This window comes from Tachypleus tridentatus, chromosome 10 (assembly GCF_004210375.1).
Source record: "Tachypleus tridentatus isolate NWPU-2018 chromosome 10, ASM421037v1, whole genome shotgun sequence".
Taxonomy (NCBI): domain Eukaryota; kingdom Metazoa; phylum Arthropoda; class Merostomata; order Xiphosura; family Limulidae; genus Tachypleus; species Tachypleus tridentatus.
Window position 1 is genome coordinate 32,643,988 of NC_134834.1, and position 19,184 is coordinate 32,663,171.

General features: G+C 34.0%; 1 protein-coding gene and 1 long non-coding RNA gene across 4 annotated transcripts in view; one reads left to right on the forward strand and one right to left on the reverse strand.

Moving 5' to 3' along the window:
* The window catches only part of LOC143229014 (uncharacterized), a 59,586-nt gene extending 43,796 nt beyond the window's left edge, over positions 1 to 15,790 (reverse strand). Inside the window, exon 1 of one of the 2 annotated variants that reach the window (XM_076460633.1) lies at positions 15,510 to 15,790. The gene's annotated coding sequence lies outside the window, so the exon portion shown is untranslated. Of the gene's footprint in view, positions 1 to 3,559; positions 3,772 to 15,509 lie in introns of those variants that run through there. The other variant, XM_076460632.1, reaches the window with a different exon arrangement.
* Positions 1 to 19,184, forward strand: part of LOC143229015 (uncharacterized) — a 38,769-nt gene that overhangs the window by 442 nt on the left and 19,143 nt on the right. The window lies entirely within an intron of this gene.

Here is a 19,184-nt window from a genome sequence, read left to right on the forward strand (position 1 = left end):
AAGACGTAAAAGGAAAGAGAACAGAACAAAACGAATTAAGTAAATCTAACAGTGGAAAAAAAAAAACAAGTGGGTTTAATTAATTCAAGTAGAGATTAAAAAGGAAAACAACAAATCAGGTGAAAAAGGGAAAGAATTAAAATAAAAAAGGAAAAGAAACCTACACAATAGCTATGTAAATATAACATAATTGAATAATAATAGGGTAAATAGGTTTAATTTAATTGTATACAAATAATATTAATAAAAATGAACAAGCTTGAGTTAAAAGTTTAACATGGGAATGTATGAATAAAAGCATTGAAAAATATTTAAGAAAATGCATAATAGTAATAATACATTGATAAGCTATCAGTTTTGTGTGGTTCGTTAGGGATTTTATTTTCTAAAAGTAAAAGAAAACGAATAAAAATTTTTATTTGGTCCTACAGAAATATAGTTAACATTTTGTAAAACATTCTAAAACATATTTCTGTTCGAGAAATAAAATAAATAAATAAACAGGAGACTAAATAGTCATCTAGCGTGGAAAGCAACATAATTCACAACGTGCGCAAAATATTACGAACGTCAAAAGAGAAAAAAAAAAAACTACTGAAAGTTGGAGATGAACAGAATAAAGGGGAGGTAAGATAGATTGCTAAAAATGGGGCGAGAAGGAGTATGTGTGGGTGGGTTTTCTTACAGTAAAACCGTATCGGGCTATCTTCTGAGTCTACCGATGAGAATCGAACGCTGATTTTAGCGTTGTAAATCCCTTGACTTACCACTGTACCAACGGGGAACTGAAAGGTGTAGAAAAAATTGCAAGAAATGAGTGAAAATGAAGATGAATGGAGTAACTGGTACAGCGGTAAGTCTATGGATTTACAACGCTAAAATCAGGGGTTCGATTCCCCTCGGTGGACTCGGCAGATAGCCCAATGTGGCTTTGCTATAAGGAAAAAACACACACACACTAGAAAGGTTGTTTGATGGGAAAAATGGCCGTTTTAGAAATAGAGACGATTAGAAACGGAATTGGAAAAAGTGAAAAACAAAACGAATGAGAGATGAATTAAAAACTGTTTGTAGATACAGAGTGCAGTTGAAGGTAACTACGACTGTCCAGTTCTCATTAAACCTTTACTGTCTTACAAATTTAGTGACCAGCCGCCAAAAAGATTAAATTAGCTATTTCTTTCTCTTTTGTTTTTTTAACAACAGCGCTCTTAACGCATGGGCCCGACATGGCTAGGTGGGTTAAGGCGTTCGACTCGTAATCTGAGGGTCACGGGTTCGAATCCCGATCGCACCAAACATGCTCACCTTTTCAGCCATGGGGGCGTTATAATATTACGGTCAATCCCATTATTCGTTGGTAATATAGGTGCCAAGAGTTGGCGGTGGGTGGTGATGATTAGCTGCCTTCTCTCTAGTCTTACACTGCTAAATTATGGGCGGCTGGTGCAGATAACCCTCGAGTAGCTTTGCGCGAAATTCAAAAAACAAACAAACAAACAAACATTCTTAATGTATGAAATAACAACTATTTCCAATAAGTTTTATAGTAAATTTAGTGTAAAAACAGCTTTTTAAATATTTTTGAGACTTCTTGCATGAAAAATAAATAAAAACATCCGTTCTTGCCTCTTAACATGTTGAACACTGTAGCGTAGCACTGGTTGACGAAAAAAATTGTTCTACACGAGCTAATATCGAGATGGACATTAGAGAGGTGTGACTAACCCCTTTAGAACACATTGTTTGCTACGGAAAAGCTTGCAAGTTGTTACTGATGAAAGTGAAGAAACAGGTAGGTTGAGATGTCTGTTACTGATACGAGAAAGATGGCTACCTATACCTTTATAAACAGCGTGAAACCAGGTGTAATGACACCTACCTTTCATGGCTGTCCCAGCTTTCAATGTTTTGAACATTGAGGCAAGTAATCATAGGGACTCGTACTGAAACGTATTATAAAGAACAAACGTAAAATTTTATAACAATTACTAGGTATTATCTTACAATAAACGCTAGGTGTTATGTTACATTAAGTACAAGAAATTATCCTACGACAAGTGTTAAGTATTGTCTTACAACAAACACTAGGCGTTATCGAACAACAACAACGCTAGGTATTATCTAACAACAAATACCAGGTAATATGTTACACTAAGTACTAGGAATAACAGTATAACAAATATTAAGTGTTATCTAACGAAGAATTAAGGTATTAAGTTACAGACGTTAACTTTGAACAAATACTACATATTTTCTCATAATAAATGCTGGATAATATCTTATAACAAGAGCTATGTACGTTATTAAAACTATTATTATAATACTATGTAACAAAATTTTTACTTTTTCTTGTTCCTTGGCAGAAAGTGTTATTTCCCAATTGCTTATGCCTAAAGTAAATGGAAAAGACCCATTTTTCTCTTCAAATTTTGCTTTTATGGCCTGGGATCGCATAACGAAAGCATGATGGGAGACTATTTGGGAGCTGATACGTGAAAGTGATTTACATTACAGTCGCAAATCTAGAAAAACTACTCGCTTCTAAACATTTTTGTATAACTTTAGTATAAATACATGTAAATCTTGATTCATGTGTTGTTTTATTCAGACCTTATGTAAATGAAAATGTGCAGATTTGCCAGTTTTTACATAGAAAATAAGTTAATTTCTAAATTTCATTATCTACGTCACAAAAACAAAGTTTGAAGGGAATAACGGCCATTTTCTGTACTTTTAAAACATAAGCAATTAAGAAATAACACATACTATCCAGGAACAAAATTTGTGTTACCTAGTGTAATTGATCTTTCTTGCCTTGTTATTTTTCACATTCACACGTAATGTATGACAAGTTTTATTTCACTGGAAATAACGGATTTTTTTTATTTAAAGTCTGTTTTTAAGGGTCTTAAAATGTTTCACTGGATTTACCTGAACATTTAAGATTCAATTTCTGCTTCAACGTGCCAACTGAAAGAATGGAAAGGAGATAGTTACTTATGTGGAGAGATAGACAGAAATATATTTAGTTTTATAGAGAAATTGACAGGTAGGTAATCAATTACACACAGAAATAGGCAGGAGCATATTTAGTTTTATAGAGAGATAGGCAGAAAGATTGTTAATTATGCACAGAGATAAAGCAGGAAAATATTTATTTAATCAGAGTGATAATGTCCTACTGAAAAAGATATGCAAAAAGGTGGCCACTTATGTAGAGAGATAGTTGAAGATAATTCCTTGCCTTGAGATAAGCGAGAAGATAGTTTTTTTACGTTAAAGGATAGGCAGGGAGAGAGTTACTTATGTATATAGAAAAACAGAGAGATAATTAGTTTTGTAGAGAGATGGGGAAAGAAATGATTATTTGTGTTGACACATGAGCAAAACCATAGTTAAAAAATAAATAGTCGATAAAAGGGATACTTACGTAAAGAGATAGTCAGGGAGATAGTTAATTATGTGGAAAAATAGACAAAGAGATAATTTCCTAATGTAGAGACTTGTTCGTACAATTTACCTTCCAATGAATTTTCAATATTATGTAGATTCCTACCTTCTTTTAGGAGACCTACCCAGTGATGTTTTCCTACGGGCTGCTTTAGATGTACCATCAGAAACAGTTCACTATATGAGATTACATCCTCTCCGAGGCACGTTACCCTAAGATACTAACCAATTATATAGCAACTGCATGCATCACTGATCAAGGCGAGTATAAGGCGGTTTAACTTTACCTATTGGAAAATACTGCTTTAATGTATATAACCTCTATGAAATACAAGTTTTTGCAGCTACGGTTATGCAATTTGACGAAGAAATAGCACTGCCTAACACTTATTACATGCAGTGCTGTATCCACCCACTCGAATGTCAAGTGTTCAAACGCACGTATAACAAACAGGCTCACGTTGATACGTGAAGCTACGCGAAACTGATGATATAACATTTGATTTCCTTCCAAATGACTCCCTGATTTATTTATTTTTTAAAGTTCCGTGAAATTTATATTTAACCTTGACTTACACAAACAAAATGGTTTCAAAACAGAAATACTTCTCAGAACATTTTTTTTATTTTGAATTTCGCGTAAAGCTACACGAGGGCTATCTGCATTAGCCGTCCCTAATTTAGTTGTGTAAGAATAGAGGTAAAGCAACTAGTCATCACCACTCACCGTTAACTCTTTTACCAACGAATAGTGGGATTGACCGACCATTATAACGCCCCACGGTTGATAGGGCGAGCATGTTTAGTGTGACGGGGATTAGAACCCGCAACCCTTGGATTACGAGTCGAATGCCTTAACCACTTGGCCACGCCAGGCCTAACATTTGTTTTTTCAATTATTCTTTAAAAGTAATCAAAATAAAGCGAAAAAATATTTACAGCACTAATTAATTTGGCTAGATAAAAATGTCGAAAATTACATGGGTTATTGTATATGAAGAAAAAATAGATTAGAATCTAATCAATAGGGGGAACTGAGATTCAACAAAGTTGTTGCTTTTTTTGTTGTTAGCTTGCGAACCAAATAAACTGTTGATAATACTCCTGCCACGAAAACAAGCATATCATAACTGTTCAGTAATACGTCTTTAACTCATCTGCGACATTTTCTGAACTATTACATGTTTTGTTTGAAGGTAGCTTGAATTTTACTACACTAGTAGAGATCAAAAGTCCTATTTCAGTCCTTAGCACATAATTCTAGCATTTGGTAGTTGCATGATACATGGACCAAAACCCAAGCTAAGGACCTCAAGACTCAGGCATAGCTGTCCCTAGTTTTGATCCGTTGACCAGAAGGAGGGCCATCATTTACCCTGTATGGCTACGCTTAACCTAATAATGGGCCTTATTGTCCCAATTACAACTCCCCTACATATAGTCCGATGTGGCTTTGCTATAAGAAAACACACACAAACACACCCCTACATATACCTGTAAGTACGAATAGAGGGCGCTATTTGAAAAGAGAAGACGTAAGAAATCTAAGTTGTTATAATATTGTGTAATTTTCAATATTATTTGGTTTTATTATTTTTACACTTGGAAGCTAAAGTCGAATAACGATAAATATCTAGATTTTGTAATATTGGGGACTAAAATTGTAGGTATAAGCTTTCAATTTAGATTTTATTAGTGTAACGTTTAGTGTAATGTTAGATTAGGCTTAGTACGCTTAACGGTTCCTCAGGCTTAGAGACAAACTAAATATTAGGTTGAGGAATAATTCGTGAGCGTTTTTAAATAATTTCATTCAAGCATTACATGCAAGACTATACAATACTTCAATGCATGAACACATTACACCCAAAACATTTATTATGATACTTTATTTCATGTAATACCTAGGTATATAGTATTCATTGTTGTAAACGAAATTGTAGGTATATAGTATGCATTGTTTTAAACGAAATTGCAAGAAATTAAATGCGAAAAGCAGATGGTGTCGAAAACGCTCGATTTTGTCCACTTGACATTCCATTTAATGAGCTGAAAATGAAAGCAAAAATTAAAGACATATGAAAATCAAATACACCATCTATTAGAGCAAAAAATTATCTACCAAATGACATGAAATATTTTGCGAAAGCGTTTCATTTATGAATATATTTTTTTTAACTTGAAAAAACGCTCACGAATTATTCCTCAACCCAATACGTTGTTTTATTTAATAAATACAGTCCAAAACTAGTTAATTGTCAAACTTAGGTTTAACAGTGTTAACAACAGGCTACTGAAATTTAATCATAGTATCGAGTGTTTATTTTAATTCTACAAATAATACAATAGTTAAGACGAGTTCGGTAGTTAAGCATTTTCAATTTGTTAGGTACGACAGATGTAATATGTAGGTTTTATTTGAGAACTCTGGAATATTATGCACTTTTAAGAAAGCTACTAGTAAGGACGTTCATTTTATATTTAGAGTTCGCAGGCTGGAGAAAGAGTTGAAGAAATAGATAAAGAGATATATAAACTGTGGGAAATGACAGCAGAACCTCAAAAGGTTTTACCTGTAAGGAAGACATCAGATAAGGTTAACAATAACATTCAGGATGTTAGAAACGGTAGTATTGTAATTGAAAGTAATGAACTTAATTGTAATGAGTAACATATTTCAGCTCTTGGTTTATGTAGACGAGGAGTTATTGGAGAGAGAGAAAGCAAAAAGAATAGAAAAGAATATGGATTATAAACTTAAAGAGGTTAAAGTTATAAGTGATTCCTTGACACGACATGTGGATAGAATAGTTTATGGGGTAAACAGGGAGAAATGAGTTAGATTATTCTACCCTGAGGCACTGGTGGAAGATATAACTGACACAGCAAGAGAAATAATGACCCGACGGGCAACGACTTAGTTTTTAATGTGCACATAGGAGCTAACGCGTAGGGGACAATAAGTCAGAAAAGCTAATTAATAAGTACAATCAGCTGTTAAAAGTATTTAATAATAAATACCATAAATTAATTGTATCATTTGTGGAGATGAAATTTTAATTAGGAAATCAGGACTAAATGTTAGGCTAAAATTAATATGTAAGGATAAGCAGGTTAGCTGGTTAGACTTGTGGGAGGAGGGAACTTTTTGGAATTAATGGTTTACACTTAAGTAGAAAAGAGTCTGGCATATTAGCAGGGGTTATTAACTCAGCTGTGAGAGAAGTTTGAACTAGGACTATTTTTGAACTATTTATAGTTATGAGGGAAAAGATAAACTAAACGAAAAACTGAGGTGTATAGAAAAGTTTAGCACAGGAAATTAGAATAAAAGTAGTTATAAGGATAGTCTTAATTATTACTATTGTAATGCTAGAAAGATAAGAAATAAAATAGATAACTTAAGGGCACTGACAGGAATAGAAAAGTTTGATATAATTGTAATAAATAAAACATGGTTAAATATAAATGATTATTTTGATGAAAGACATTTCTTTGAAATACGTGATTATAGGTTATTTAATAGGAAGAGAGTAGTAAAGAGAGATGAGAAGTGGCTCTATATATAAAGTGTGAGTTACATCCCGTTGAAGCTGAGAATATTAAGGATAATAGCAAAAAGATTAAATTCATTCGTGTTTCTGTTAGTGTACATCAAGGGAAACTCTTAGTAGGAATTTTTTACAAACCAGATGAAAATTCTGAATTTAGTGAGAAACTTTACGGTGAGATTAAGTCATAATTATGGATGATTTTAATTTCAGACATATTGATTTGGAAATGCTACGTCAAACTCTGAGAGAGAAAAGTTTTTGGATTCTGTTCAAGATGGATTTCTTCACCAACTGATCAAGATACCTACTAGAAATAATATTATTTTAGGTTTATTGTTAACTTCTAATATAGAAACGGTTGAGAGGGTGGAAACTGGGAAAGACCTAGGTACAAGTGATCATTACTGCACTAGGTTTCATCACCAATTGATCAAGAAACCTACCAGAAATAATATTATTTTAGGTTTATTGTTAACTTCTAATATAGAAATGGTTGAGAGGGTGGAAACTGGGGAAGACCTAGGTACAAGTGATTATTACTGCACTAGGTTTCATCACCAATTGATCAAGAAACCTACTAGAAATAATATTATTTTAGGTTTATTGTTAACTTCTAATATAGAAATGGTTGAGAGGGTGGAAACTGGGGAAGACCTAGGTACAAGTGATCATTACTGCACTAGGTTTGATCATTTTCCTGCGTATTAAAATCAGGAATAATGGTATTTTGATTCCAAATTCCAAAACAAAGCATATTTTGAACGGATTTAACAAGAGTTATCTATTGTGATTTGGGCAGCTGAATTTTTTGGACACACTGAGAAAATGTGGATTTTTTTTTTCAATATTCGAAACATATATATTCTTTACAGAAAAAAAGGATAACTGAAAGTAAATATCAGGTTGACTCATAAAGAAATTAAGTTAAAGAAAAACATCACAAATTTAAGCAATTTAAATTGATTGGTATTATAGAACATTTAAAAGATTATAGGACATCAATAAATTTAGTCAAACAGGAAATTGTGACTCCAAAAGGATGTATGAAAAAAGAATTGGCTGAAAACGTAAAAATTAACAATAAAAATTTCTATAAATACATTAAGGGTAAACAAAATGTTTGGAGGGAGGGAGGGAAATACGACCCCTTGAGGGATGATAAAGAAAGGCTTGTATATTATTATTGTTAAATGGTTAGATTATATAATTCTGCCTTTTCTTCGCTTTTTACTAATGAAGACTTGAACCTTATTCCTAATCTTCAGAAATTGACAGATGAAAAAAGTTGAACAAAACAACTGCATAAATTATGAGCCTGTTAAAATAAAATTGGGAAGTTTAAAGAATGATAGGTCTTCTTGACCAGATAATATTTCCACGAGGGTTTAAAACGAGGTCAAGGACTGAATATGTGAGTCGTTTGCCACAATCTTTTGTAAATCCTTGAATAGTGGACAAGTACCAACAGATTTGAAATTAGCTAATGTCACTCCTATCTTCAAGGAAGGTAAAACATTTGTCCCAGTTATTATAGGCCCATTGGTCTTACATCAGTTGTTGGGAAAACTGTAGAAAGTAATTTAACAAAGCTTAGAATTTCATCGGATAGTCAACATGATTTCGCTAAGGGAAATCTTGCCTTGCCTTACAATTCTTTTGACATGTTTTAAAAATGTTATTGCAAATATATAGATGAGAGTAAGGGTGTAGATTTTTATGTATCTGGATTTTAAGAAAGCATTTGACAAAGTGCCACATAAAAGACTTCTAAAGAAACTCTATAGGTGTGGGTAATAAGTTAACTCATTAGATGGAAGAGTGGCTTGATGAAAGAAAGTAGAGCGTTGTTATAAATGGAGGTCAATCAAACTGAACTCATGTCATAAATGGTGTACTTCAGAGGTCAGTTTTAGGACCATTGCTCTTTTTTGATTTACATTAATAACGTAAATGAAATCATGGTCAATAAATTACTTAAATTTGTTGTGAAGGTCTTAGGTGTTGCTGGCTGTGAAAAGGATGGTGCTGCTTTACAAAAGGATTTAGATCATTTAGTATGATGGGCAAATAAATAGCAAATGGGTTTTAATTATGATAAATGCCATATATTGCATGTGGGTTATCATAATTTCACTTAAGTACAATTTGGATGGAAACAACCTTAACAGTATTATGAAGAAAAGGATCTTGGTGTAACGGTTTATCAGTCTTTGAAGCCATCCAAGCAGTCTGCTGTTTCTAGTGATAGGGCAAATAGAATTTTAGGTTATATTTTCAAAAATACTGAATACTACTCTAAAGCGGTTATAGTTTCATTGTATACGTCATTAGTTAGGCCACATTTGGAGTATTGTATTTAATATTGGGTTCCTTACCTTAGGAAAGACATTAAAATGTTGGAAAAGTTTCAAAGAAGGGTTACTAAAATGGCGCCTGGGATGAAAGGGCTGCCACATAAGGAGAGATTAAAATCCTTAAATTTGTTTTATCTTGAAAAAAGAAGAGTTAGATGGCATTTAATTGAAGTATTTAAGGTTGTAAAGGAATTGATACTGTTAATGAATCAACATTTTTTTCATAATTAGCAACGAGAATTACGGAGCTGAGGGATATAAATATAGACTTAGACAAGGTATGAGCCATTTTCAGCGAAGAAAGTTTATTTTTCAAATAGGGTGATTGGCCTATGGAATGAATTGCCTTCAGATGTTGTGGAGACAATAAATTTGAGTGAGTTTAAGAGAAAGCTTGATAGATACATGAATAATAAAGTCTGGCTTTAATTTGTTTTAGATAATTTATTTAATAGTTTTAGTTTGGCTTAGAGGAAGGAAAAGCCGAGATGAACCCACAGGTCCCTTGTTGTCCCTAAACATTATGTTATTTTATTATGTTAACATGTTTTAATGGAATATTGCGGTTCGAATATTGGATCGTTTGTCGTATTTCTTACATATCATTTCTTGTCCAATCAACCAACACGAAGAAAACGAGAACACCCAAACAGTTTATTTAGTCTTAAAATAAATAACTACAACATTTGTTTGACGTTTGAGTTGCGTGAATAATATTGATACATATTGTTACGTAAACGTTTCGCCTGTATCATCCATTACTGAAGAGTCTATTTCAGTTCACTACTGGATCGTCGTGTTAACAGAGAATATCATGATTGAGTTATTTTAATAAAAATATATTTCGAAATATGGGATTTTAACAAAGAGTAAGCTATCTTTACTGGTCTTTATAACAATTAAACACACAAGGAGAAGTGGGCATAACGTCACATATTTTGATGAACAAGTCATTAAGAAAGATCATTCCTATTCAAGGAGTTGAGAGAGGCGGGAAGCTCACATTTTAAAGAAGCAAGCCAAGGGTACCAGAATAGAAAAACCTCAGTCAAAACAAAGTAAGCTTTCTTAGAGGAGTAGTACACATCTGAACTCAGTAGATGAATAAATTGTTCCCACACCTTAATTCACTTGCTTAAATAACCAGTTTGTTTATCTGATGCATAGTTAGTAGATAAACCGTATTTGACACCATAATCTACTTGCTTCGTTCCATCACTTCTTGAACGTACTAGCTTCTATCTTAGTTTTAAGTGTATCTGTTTAATCTTTGCTAAGTAAATAAAGATTTAAGACGTGTGAGAGCAAACTTAATAATAGCAGAAAGGATATATATTTTATATCCCCCTAAATATTACAGATTTAGAGATAGAAATTAATTAATTATTAAAATATTGCTGTAATGTGAACAGTTACAATCACAGGAATACCAGCGACATACAAAAAGTTGCATCGGCTTTGCATTTTTTTTTTTTACCAACATAGTCCTACTTAAACGGCCCTCATAGCAAAGCGTGTTAAGGCGTGCGACTTGTAATCTGAGGGTCGCGGGTTCGCATCCCCGTCGCGCCAAACATGCTCGCCCTTTCAGCTGTGGGGGAGTTATAATGTGACGATCAATCCCACTATTCGTTGGTAAAAGAGTAATCCAAGAGTTGGCGGTGGGTGGTGATGGCTAGCTTCCTTCCCTCTAGTCTTACACTGCTAAATTAGGGACGGCTAGCACAGATAGCCTTCGAGTAGCTTTGTGCGAAATTCAAAAACAAACAAACCTATTTAAACAGTTACATAAGTCATATTAAAATGCAGTCTTTATACTGAATTTCTAACTTAATCAGCACATAATCTGCAAGAATAAGCTCATGTATAAATTTATAAATAAATATATAAATTTCATACTATGATTTCAACTTTACTAGCATTTTGAGGTTGTTTTTTACCACTCTCTAAAGTTCAGTACGTTCTTTACAACTGTATTTTAAATCCAGCATACTTCGTTCTTCTGTAGTTTAATTTATTACCTTCAAATATCTCTTTCTTTGGCTTGTCTTTGAAATTACTTGATATTGCACCTTTTGTTTTCGTGTATATCAAAAAGCTATTGTAACTACACTTGGAAAAGTAGATGGAGCAAGTACAAGTTACATTTGTTTTCTTATAAGTCACACGTTAATTACTTGACTTTGTTTTCTTTGCTTTCAATGTCCTTAGTCATATAAATTATAATAGTTCTTGTCAGATTTCTTTTTTAGTATACCATATCTAGACAAAGTTCAGAGGCATTGGAACTGAAGGTGCTTTTAGGTAACTCAAAGCAGTTCCTCTTCTGCCAAAGGCGATTCAATCTAGGGGGGGGGGGTACTAAGCAACTCCTTATACTTTCAACGTCTCATTATAAGATCTGCATGTTTGGCCAAGAAGCACCCACACTTTGCGTCTCCTTCCTATACCACTGTAGTATCCTCACTAACTAGAATGTCACGTGTTGTATTATCTTGAGTGTAGATCTAAGATGTCCAGCTTAGTGAGGCTGGACCTGAAAACTTATGATGAGTCTGTTCTAACGTACCTTTTAAAAGCATGAAAATCAAGCAAGACATGCATTGGACATTTTAGTGACAACAACTTGTAGTTTTTTACTTTCCTTGTTTGGTTGTTTTCGACAAACAAGTTTGTCATAGATACAGTGTTTTTAATACTTCTCATACATAAAGATAAAACTAATGTACTATCAACCTAAAATGAATTTCGAACAAAACGTTTATTGAAATCATGTACATAGAGATATTATTATGAAAAATATTCAATGAGGTATCTTTTACTAAGAATTCAGTTGAAAACTATTATAATAATTTTAACATTTAGTGTAATTTTAACACACTGAATGCAGCAACTGATTAAATATAATTTGATTCTTTATTGAATATAATGAAAATAAAAACAATAACGTTCCTTTTGAATTACAAAGAGAAGATGAAAGAAGAGAGCATAGGTGAAGGATACTTAAAAAATACAGAATAAAGAAGTTTCTTGGGTCTATATTTCGTGATAAGCCTCACCATGAAGACAGCACAGCTCCATTAGTTCCCACCTTAATATGGCACTCATAATGTCTTGTGTAAAAAACAACTAGAATGGCACGTGTGGTATTATTGCCAGTGAAGTCTCATGGTATCTTGTGTAATAACCAACTAGAATGTCACGTGTAATGGTAATAATAATAGTATGAAGTGATCAGAAGCGTAAGCTCGAGAAAACAGAATTCTATGGATCAAGACACGAACCTAAATAAACCCTACTTGAAATTTCAAAAACAACAACTTGTGCAAAAACTTTAAAATTAAAAGTAACAACAACGTTTAAAGCGCACGTTTTAAGCTTTATCTGACCATCAGCCAACATTAAAATGTTTCGGTAGCTTTACGAGGCCATCGTCAGAATTTTAAGTAGCTTATAAGAACCGAAACATTTAATCTTTTAATGTTAGCCACCCGCCATATAAAATCTTAATGTACATTTTATACGTATTTCCTATTTCTTTTAACTTTAAACTAATACTACTTAATAATTCGATCTAATTGTGAATTCCTTCTAGATATTTCGGATTGCAGGTGACTGTTGGTCTAACCACATTTCTCGAAAGGAAATAGATCTAATTCGAAATGTGTGCTTACTAACTTTATAAATTCACACTAACAAAAAACAAACGTGAATCTAATCGTTACAAGTTTCAGTGTATATGACATTTTACTTTACCGCAACGTTCGAAGAAATATTTTATGTTATTTTATATATATATATATATTTATGCATGCGCTTGAAACTTTGAAAATTATTAAATCTTCATAATTTATAAATTTAGATCAATTCTTTTCCCCAATTATAGTTTAGTATAAGAGAATTAGAATCTCGAATGTATGATAATTCCTCCAAATATTCACCCATTAAGTTGTTGTTTTGAATTAAGCACAAAGCTACTCAATAGGCTATCTGTGCTCTGCCTACCACGGGTATCGGAACCAGGTTTTTAACGTTGTAAGTCCGCAGACATACCGCTGAGCCACTGAGGGGCACCCGTTAAAAGAGTATTTCTTTTAAACTTGGACTCCTCATGGAGGTTAAGTGATAAATTTTTGTTGGAGACAAGCTAGTGTATGTAATAACTTAATAAAAGCAGAGTAAAAGAAATTCAGAGTAAGTGTCTTATGATCGTGAAGGTAATCAGTACTTCACAAGCGTCAGACTATTCAATAAATCCCTATCTGCTAGAATACCAGCCTATATCACTGAACAAAGACACTTTGTTTCTCACTAAGCCTTAAAATATATATTAACTATGTAATATAACATGTGTATAATTATTTCCTACTGGTAAGCGAGTTTGGAAATAACTATCGTAACAGCCGAAAATATCTTTCACAGCAAGGATGTCCAACTGATGAAGCAACGCATTCTAATCATTATCAAACAGAATAGTTATATGATGTGATGACTTTAAATGTTTCAAATGAAATGACTTAAAGGTTTTTGTACTAACTATCCCTAATTTAAAAGTGGTAAACAAGAGGGAAGGCAACCAGTCAACGCTACCCACCGCCAACTTTTGTGCTACTCTTTATCAACAAAGTGAGATTTAACATTACTTTATGATATCCCCGAGGTTGAAAGGACAAGTATGGTCAGTGACGGGATTCGAATGTTGCTAGATTGCTAGTCGAACACCTCAAGAAATTATGTTATGGTTGGCTTAGCTAATGCAGAACTTAGTTACGTTTCAGCTTTTAGGGGTCAATTAAACACAATATTGTGTGTGTTTGTTTAGGCAGCAGAAAAGCAAATACTGGTCTTCCCGTTGTTTGGCTGTAAAGTTAAGAGTTTATAAAGCTAAAATTCGTGGTTCGATCCCCACGGTGAACGTAGCAGAGATGGCCCGTTGTGCAACTTTTCTCTGAAATCAACAAACGAGAAATATTAGATAAAGCAGTAAGAGGAACAAATAGTTATGGCTTCTCGAAATAAACAATCGTAGTAAACCTGCATTTATGAAACGCTTTAACGCTAGCTACAAATATTTTTTTTATGTAACTCCGCAGAGAAAATACGACCTTGTAAATATAACCAGTCAGTCATTCGGAAACATTAGAAAATTGAAACCGTACTAACTTCTCATTTTCCGTTTGAGTTTCTACCAAGATATAACACACATGGCAGTTGTTATGGTCATCAGGTATAAAAATATCACTTCTTCACTGACTTTGCTTCACGTCACTGATGTAGCATTGTAATTGGACAAAAATCTGTTTATTACCTATATAAATTAACTCTTTTTTATCGTTCTTTCTCAAACGGTTAATTTAGTAACTAACCTTAAATCGTTTCAGATTTGCTAGTATTCGGTTGTACGGGTTTGCTAATAGTTTGATATCGGCTTTCCTTCAGTAGATCGTGAATTATTGGCTTCGATAGATTAAAAGAAAGTGACATGAAAACCTTCACTGCTACTGCGAATGAAACAGTAACTCATTGTTCGTAAACGTTAATGATAAAGCTAGTTCTACTTTTTTTTGGATAATTAAGCAGCTTAAAGTTATTAAAATTATAATAACAAAACCAAGAGGTGTTTTTTTTTCTAGCCGAATGAAAAATAATAAAAATAACTTGAATTACACCGTGGAATTTAAGTAAGGAAGTGTACTTACGTTGTATGACTTTATAAAGAACATCAATATCGGTGTCTGACTTATTTATATTCAGTTTATCGTGACCATAGAAATTTTAAAAAGCAACAACTAAGATGACAACTGGTATGTATTAAAACGAAACGGTTCCGAATCTTAACGAGACCTTAAGTGTACGTGCAAAACTTTCGTAATGCCACTTATTTATACAAGTATTAATATGGAGCACAGATAAACTGTGGTACTTCTGACAGGTGAACCTGGTTCTTTCAGGTTCAAAGACAGGACCACCTGTCAAAAACTCAAGAGTTTTTAAAGTTCAACCTTTTTTAATTATCCCTATGCTTCAATTAATCTCTGAAAGTTTGACGTTCCCATATCTATAAGCAGAAGTTTCTATTTTCTAAATTAATTCTTGAAATTTGGTAAATATTTACCATTAAACTATAAAGGTTTGACGTCCAGCTTACCTGTGATAATGTCCGCATGCAGGTGCTACATTTTCTTTTTTCAGTTAGCTTTTAGTACTCGATAAGTAGCCTACTATATTGCATCACGATTAAACTTCGAATATCTGACGTTGCGCTCATCTGTCCTGATGTCCTCATGCAGGTCCTTCAGCTCCGGATAAGTTCTTACTTTCTATTAAACGTTTAGTGGTTTGGAAGAGGTAGTAAAAACATGGAAGGTCGTGGGAGAGCACCTGAAGGGAAAAAGTGCATACCTGCACCAACTCTCTAGCCCATCCTCCCCCACACGATCCGCCCTCTTCACCCACTAGCAACTGTAGAAAGAGCTAGGCTACTGCATGTTCCCACGCTGTACACAGAGACGCCCCCTCTACTCTATCACTCAGTCTGTGGCCTCGATGTCAGAGATAAGAACAGCTTGAAGACCTCTGAAGAACCTGTCCCTCTTTTTGTCCCGCGCGTATGACAGTAGTTAGGTCAACCATGTGAGTCTTGACAAAAAGGACAAGAGCCTCTGGCCGGTGAAGGAGGGGAGGGGAGATTAAAAATGTCGTGAAGAAAGAATGTCCACCCTGGTCCTAATCTTCACTATCTCTATAGGAGCTTTCAAGGAGAAAGAAAATATACGTATATCAATCCACATGTATAAGTGATGGTCTCTTCGTAAACCAGGCATTAAAAAACCGGTCTGGAAAATCTAGAAAAATATTTGATATCCCTCTGGGATCTTTTCCTTATCAGTATGCAAAAAAAGACAATTCTTTGAAGGCTTGAAAGTCAGCCCACGCTAAAGGAAGAGTATATTTAAATGACTAATTGGACCATGGGTTAAAATACTTATCTGAATGGTATCGTTCTATTTTGTCGTTAATAAAGTTGTCTGAAGAACGTACAATTACTAGCTATCCTGATATATTGATTTATTTCAAATTTTAAAAACACGAATATCGCAGTAATCATGACTGGGAACTAGAAATCTTGTGAGTATCAATGGATGTTCGTCTTTAGACAAACATTATATTAAGTATGTGTGCATAAAAGGCATTCATCTTGGTGTTATGTAAATATGTTTTTAAGTGCGAGAAAACGTAGCATCATATTACTTTTGTGCTTCAGCTATTAAAACAATAATAGAACTGATTATGAAGAATTGTGATGGGAGAAATTAGTATATATCTCTGGAAAAAAAGGAGGTATTCGAAAATTATGTTTTGTTTCTTTGTTTTTGAATTTCGCGCAAAGCAACACGAGGTCCCTAATTTTGCAGCGTAAGACTACAGAGAAGGCAACTAGTCATCACCACCCACCGCCAACTCTTGAAATATTCTTTTACTAACGAATAGTGGGATTGACCGCCACTTTATAACGCCCCCACGGTTGATAGGGCGAGCATGTTTGGTGCGACGGGGATTCGAACAAGCGACCCTCGGATTACGAGTCGAGTGCCTTAACCATCTGGCCTGAAAACTATGTTAAAAGTATTGCTTATTTACACCTCGGAAAGAAATCTCTCCAAATGCTACTACAATGGCTACTAGAATTATTTTATATAAACAGTAAAAATAATGAACAAAAAATGTCGTTAGCATTTTAGTAACGTCAAATTTCAAATCCCTTCAAAAACGAAGGAAAAATTAAGGAACAAGTATAGAAATATTGTATATTTCTTAGTAATTCTCACGTTAAGACGTCCTTTACTGCGAAGAGTAATTAAGTCTCTTTTGATTAGAGCTGAAAGAGCAGATTTTATACATGCAAAAACCTTTGGCAGATCAAAGTATTGTTTTCTACAAATCGAGTTACATATCGCGTTCAAATGTCACTATTCTATCCAGAAATAATTATCAATGAAACGGGCCCGGCATGTCCAGGTGGTTAAGGCACTCGACTCGTAATCCGAGAGTCACGGGTTCAAATCCTCGTCACACCAAACATGCTCGCCCTTCCAGCCGTTGAGGCGTTATAATGTGACGATCAATTCTACTATTCGTTGGTAAAAGAGTAGCCCAAGAGTTGGCGGTGGGTGGTGATAACTAGTCTTCCCTCTAGCCTTACACTGCTAAATTAGGGACGGCTAGCGCAGGTAGCCCTCGAATAGCTTTGCGCGAAATTAGAAAACAAACAAATGAACGAAACGTTATAAACACATTCTTTGCATATCTATTTATCTTTTATCGTATATACGTGTACTGTACTATGTTCAATATTCTGTTTCTACAAACACACTAACACATTTATACATAACAGTTATCGATTTCTCTCTCATATTTTCTTTATATATTGAGATTTGGTAAACTTTATTTGGAACTTTACATTTCAATAATTCTAGACATTAGGGACGTTTATGCTCTGTTTCTATAAAATGGACTCTATTAACAAAAAAGCTTGTTTTTTGTTTTTTGGAATTTTGCGCTAAGCTACTCGAGGGCTATCTGCGCTAGCCGTCCCTAATTTAGCAGTGTAAGACTAGAGGGAAGACTAGTCATCACCACCCACCGCCAACTCTTGGGCTACTCTTTTACCGACGAATAGTGGGATTAACCTTCACTTTATAACGCCCCCACGGCTGAAAGGGTGAGCATGTTTGGTGCGACCGGAATTCGAGCCCGCGACCCTCGGATTACGAGTCGTACGCCTTAACACATTTGGCCATGCCGGGCCCAACAAGAAAACCCTCACTGTTCTTAAATGGTATGCTATATTTGTACAAGATAAGTCTCGTTGAACAAGAAAAAACTCTCGATTCTTATATGATATATTCTGTTTCTACAAGATAAGCCTTGCTAAACAAGAAAACTCACGGTTCTTACGTGATATGTTCCTGTTTCTACAAGATAAGCCTTGCTAAACAAGAAAACTCTCAAGGTTTTTATATGATATGTTATGTTTCTACAAGATAAGCGTTGCTAAACAAGAAAACTCTCAAGGTTTTTATATGATATGTTCTGTTTCTACAAGATAAGCCTTGCTAAACAAGAAACCTCACGGTTCTTATATATTCTGTTTCTACAAGATAAGCCTTGCTAAACAAGAAAACTCACGGTTCTTACATGATATGTTCTGTTTCTACAAGATAAGCCTTGCTAAACAAGAAAACTCTCATGGCTCTTATATGATATGTTTTGTTTCTACAAGATAAGCCTTGATAAACAAGAAAACTCTCATGGCTCTTATATGATATGTTCTGTTTCTACAAGATAAGGCTTGCTAAACAAGAAAACTCTCAAGGTTTTTATATGATATGTTCTGTTTCTACAAGATAAGTCTTGCTAAACAAGAAACCTCACGGTTCTTACATGATATGTTTTGTTTCTACAAGATAAGCCTTGCTAAAGAAGAATAAAACTTTTGCGACTTTTATCTGATATGTTCAGATTCTACAAGATAAATTTTGCTACAGAAGAAGAAAACTCTTACAGTTCTTATATATTCTGTTTCTACAAGATAAGTCTTGTTAACATGAAGAAAACTTTGATGACTCTTATATGATATGTTCTGTTTCTACAAGATAAGCGTTGTTAACATGAAGAAACACTCTCATGGTTCTTATATGATATGTTCTGTTTCTACAAGATAAGCCTTGCTAAACAAGAAAACCCTCAAGGTTTTTATATGATATGTTCTGTTCTACAAGATAATCCTTGCTAAAGAAGAAGAAGAACACTCTCATGGTTC